This window comes from Cyprinodon variegatus, unplaced genomic scaffold (assembly GCF_000732505.1).
Source record: "Cyprinodon variegatus isolate N-32 unplaced genomic scaffold, C_variegatus-1.0 Scaffold811, whole genome shotgun sequence".
Lineage (NCBI taxonomy): Eukaryota > Metazoa > Chordata > Actinopteri > Cyprinodontiformes > Cyprinodontidae > Cyprinodon > Cyprinodon variegatus.
This window is the reverse complement of record NW_015151264.1, coordinates 21,751-26,628: the sequence shown is the minus strand read 5'-3', so window position 1 is coordinate 26,628 and position 4,878 is coordinate 21,751.

The following is a 4,878-nucleotide window of genomic DNA, read 5'->3' as shown; positions in this document are numbered from 1 at the left end:
GTGAAGCCTTCATTTAGCCAAATCACACAGAACTTCAGAAACATTCAGGAACATTCAGTTTCTGCTGAAAAGATCTGGATCAAAATGATTTCCACCGTTCCTCATTCAGTAGCAGATATTTCCCCAGATAGCACGGATGCTTTCACTCGATGTGTCGCTTTAAATTTGAAGTAGACGTGGCTGACGTACAAACTGTAGTTAAGTCCCAGTGAGCACAGTTTGCACAAAAACGTGAGTTTTTTTTTTTGTCCCAGTCTTCCTCTGTTAGTTCATAACAAAGCGCTCTGCTAAACTGGCATCAGAAACACCAGCAGATGACTCTGAATCACGCAAACTAGTACTAGCAGTAGACATGCCGCTCTGTCATGCTGCTTGCGTTGATTAGTGCCGTAAAATCTGACGTTATCCAATGAATGATGTCCTTATCAATAGAATGCGAACGTGAGCTCTGTGTGTGTTAATCATTATTCCCTTGTTCACGTTCATTACTTCAAAACTGATCCGATTTGTTCACCGTTCACCAAAAATATGAACTATTCATTAAACGCATCCATGCACAGCACTGGATGTGGTAGATGTGCATCAGAGGCGTTTTCAATGTTTGTACCTGCTGCTCCAGATTTTTGGGCGTCCGCCTGAACATCCCAGAAAACCCGCCTCTTTTCTCCTGTTTAAAAAAAACAACAAAACACATGAAGTATTGAATTTGAATTATAAGACCGAAGAAATTAAGACACTAAACTCCAGTAAAATCTATGGGAAATACCTTAGTGGAGGTTTCAGAAAGATTATCTGTACTGGCTGACAGATCATTCAGAGAGGAGGCGTCCTCCTTTGAAAACAGATTTAATGGGGTTAAAAACAATTGAAAATGTTTAATAGGCAGCAACATTGAAGACAAACATAAAGTTTATACCTTAACATTTGGGATTATACAGTTAAGGAACTAATGTAAAATATACTTTTCATTAAAAAAAGGACGTAAAAAAGGGGTGGATTCAGGTTTAAATAGATCAAAACTGTGTTTTGCTTCAAAAGTTGATCAGACATGTTTGCTGTCAGCATCTTATGGAAGGTTTCAGTGCATTAGGGTGGATCTCACCTTTCCTGCCTCTGTGAGGCTGTCCCAGCTCGCTGACAGCTCCTTAGAGTCACTCAGGGGATCCTGAGAAAAAAAACAAAAAATTATTTCAACAGTGATTCTTCACACCTCCACACTTTTATAGTTTTCATACTAACTACAATTTGGATAGACCTTTTCTCTCAAAGGTCAGTAGAAACAGTCACAGAAAAAAGGACGACAAAACAAAAAACAAATAAACCTGATGATAACAGTAAAGATGTTAGTTTTAGCTTTTTACAACAAAAATTGGCAGAAATTTGCTGACTGATGAGATTCTTCAAAGAAACACCAGAAAGGATAAACTATATAAATTAGCTGGATCTATTTTCTTTTTGAGCTTAAGGCAACATTTCTGCAGAACAGAGGATCTATGTAGAAGAAGACAGCAGGTGATGAAAGAGGAAAGAATCAGAAATGAATACGTTGAATATCAGACTTAAACTGCTCCTAAATGTTTTCACAGTATTTTGAGTGAAAAATAAAGTAAATAATCTTAGTGTGATCTTCAGATGAGGTCTTAAAACAGGAGCAAAGCAGAGCAGATCTTCATAGAAGGTGCAAAGTGATAGCAGACAGCATGTATGAACCTTCTCTTTTTTTTGCATGTGTGCAGATCATCATTTAATGAGCAAAACAAGCAAACGAATGGGTGGAGGATACGCACATGGAAACATCTAGGTGCAAAGCAACTTTCCAAATCGGAAAGTTAAAATTTTTTAGTACTTCTGAAAGTGAAGCAAACATTTCTGCAGTCATGTTGCCACAAAGGAGGTTTTTTTGTAGAATGTCAGACAATGAGAGAGATTTTATGCACATGTAAATACAGTTGGAATGTCAAAAATAATATTATGGTAGACCATCATTATGTGATTAAACCAAAACAAACAAACAAACAAAAAAATTTGAACATAATAAATTTAGCTAACTTATTTAATCAATAGTTTAAAAGACACAGGGGTGCATCTCTTACAACTCAAGAAAGCATGAAGCGTGTTTATGTTTAATCTGTTGCTCCTGCTGTAGCTCACATTAAACCTCATGGGCTTTTATGATGCTTCCTTTTTAAATTTAACTTTATGTTTTTCCTTTGTTGGCAGCACTGAGTCAAAGGCTACCATGTAAAGTGCTCAGTAGATATCAATTTTTATCATTAATATCTTTGGGGGAGTGCTGGCCTAGTGGTTAAAGCAGTGCGCTTGTGCTCTGGGAAGGTTGCAGTTCCCGGTTAGATCCCAACAGCCTGCACTCTGGGTCCCTGAGCAAGACCCTTAACCCCACACTGCTCCCTAAGGGGATGGGTTAAACGCAGAGGTACATTTCTCTGGTGTGAGATCAATAAAGTTCATTTACCATTACTTTATTTGATGGCTTCTATGAAACTGCCTGTTTATTTTAATGAGCAGAACCAAACTGGTTTTAAAGTCTTAACCTCTGTGCAGGAGTCTTTTTAAATCACCTACTTATCACAGATGATAAAAACACTTCATATTGAATTTAGCGCCCCCTATTCTGATTCTATGAAAGGCTTCAGTATATTTAGTGATTTTATTACCTGAGTCACAGCAGAGCGTGGAGAAGGTTTGGGCGACTTCTTAAAGATCCCTGCAAATCCTCCAGTTTTCTCCTGCAAAAAATAATCCAATCAATAATACGTCACATCTTTATGAAAAAATAAAACACTAACAAAGGAGCAAATCTCTAAATGGAACAAAATATGCACCTTTGTTGCGTTTGCCTGCAGCAGATCTTCAGAGCTGCCAGATAATGTCGTGTCGTCGCCAGTGGCATGTGACCCCTAAAGAAAAAACAGACGATAGAAGCTGAACAAAATGAGCAGAAACAGAAAAATATTCCATAAAGCTTTTAATGTACCTCATCTGCAGACTTTGGAGTTTTCTTAAACATACCACTGAAGATGTTTTTATCCTAAAAAAAGAAACAGAAGCTATTTTTTTTTCTTTAAAAAGAAATAAGCAGTAGACCTTAAATAAGTGGACATTAAGAGCAGGTGGTCGTCTGGGTGGATTTACAAACCACTGACCTCATCAAACAGGTTGTCAAAGCTCGAAGATCTTTTAAATATTCCAGCCAGGCCTCCTTTTTTCTCCTGAAAACACAAATATGATTTCCTTCGATTCATTTGATGAAAATAGAAACTGGACTGAAATATGAACCATAATGAAACTGGATGTCTTTAAAAACCTCAGCTGGAATCAGAGGTGTCAACATTATAAATGTTTATTGCTCGATTCTAAATCCTGTTGTGTAAAAACACTTCTGTAGAAGTTAAGAGTATCAACGTTTTACTCAAGTAAAAGTGTAAAAGTACCATTTTTGAAAAATACTAAAGTATAAAATCAATGCAGGAAAAAATGGAAAGATGCTTCACTGCTCTATCCTATTAAAGGAATCTTTTTTTCTATATTTCTGGATGATAACTTCCTTATTTTCTTAGTTTTATAATTAATGGTAACATTGTGAAATTTAACTTTCATCTTGAAAGACTATTTATTTTGTTACGTAGCAAACAAGTTAGTGCAGCACCGAGTCCATCCACAAAGAAATTAATTTTCTAGAGGAAACAAACTATTTGGATGTTTTTATTTTTTCAAAAACCAACAGCCCATAATGAAAACGAGCTAATCTAGGACAAGACCTTATCACCTCTGTAACATTCAAAGAATATGTATATTTTGATGAGAAAAATTAATTTCAATATATTAACAAGAATCACCCACTTAAACTAACATATTAATAAATATAACAAAAGTGTTTCTAAAATAAATTCACTGAAAACACTCACAGAGTTAAAGAAACACATTTTTTTGTCACAACATAACCTAAAACACATTGATGCTGATTTAGGTTAAACCCCAAACTAAATGTACAGAATGACTAATTAATATATGTCATTAGTCGGGGTTGTGACAAAGCTACACGCATTGTTTTCTTATTATCTGATTGTGAAAATAGTTTGCAGCTCATTTGTGGGAAGAGATTTCAGTTCAGGTTTCTATGATAAAAATCAACCACTGCTCAGATGGTAACTCAGAGGAGAAGTAGGGGTTTTTATGCAATAAAGAAACCTTTGAGCTGGTGGTTTCGGTCAGGTTCTCACTGCTGGCAGATAACGGTCTCTCAGTGTCGGCTTCCTGCATTTAGAAGCAAAAAGAGTTAAAATATAAGGAAGCAAAGGGAACAGGACTTTAACTCTGATGCAGCTACGGTACCGTGTCTCCTTTAGCCTCCTCTGATGCTGGTTTGGGGGTTTTCTTAAACATGTTGCTGAAAATATTTTTCTCCTACAAATATGGAGATAATGTCAGAAAGTGTTGCTGATATGTGTGAAGTAAAGCTTTCCTCCATCATACAGACCTTGTTATTCTCAGCCAGGTCTTCCCTGCTGGCTGACAGCTCTGTCTGAGCCTCTCTGTCCTGAAACAGAAAGTCAGCTTTACATCTGAAAGCTGCAGTAAAATGTAAAGATGTGTCTACATGCTGGGCAGCAGCTGCTTACTGGGGTCTCAGTCTTCTCTCCTTTGGGCGTCTTTTTGAGGAATCCACTAAACAGACCTCCTTTCTCCTATGGAAATGTCAAAGGAAGGAGTTGAAGACAAAGCGAGAGGAAAGTTTGGAACATTTGGGGAAGTTTTTCCTCACTGACCTGTTTGTTGTCACATAAATTCTCATTGCTGGCAGAGACATCAGGATCAGAGCCTACATCCTGGAAACACACCAACCACTGTTATGCTGCG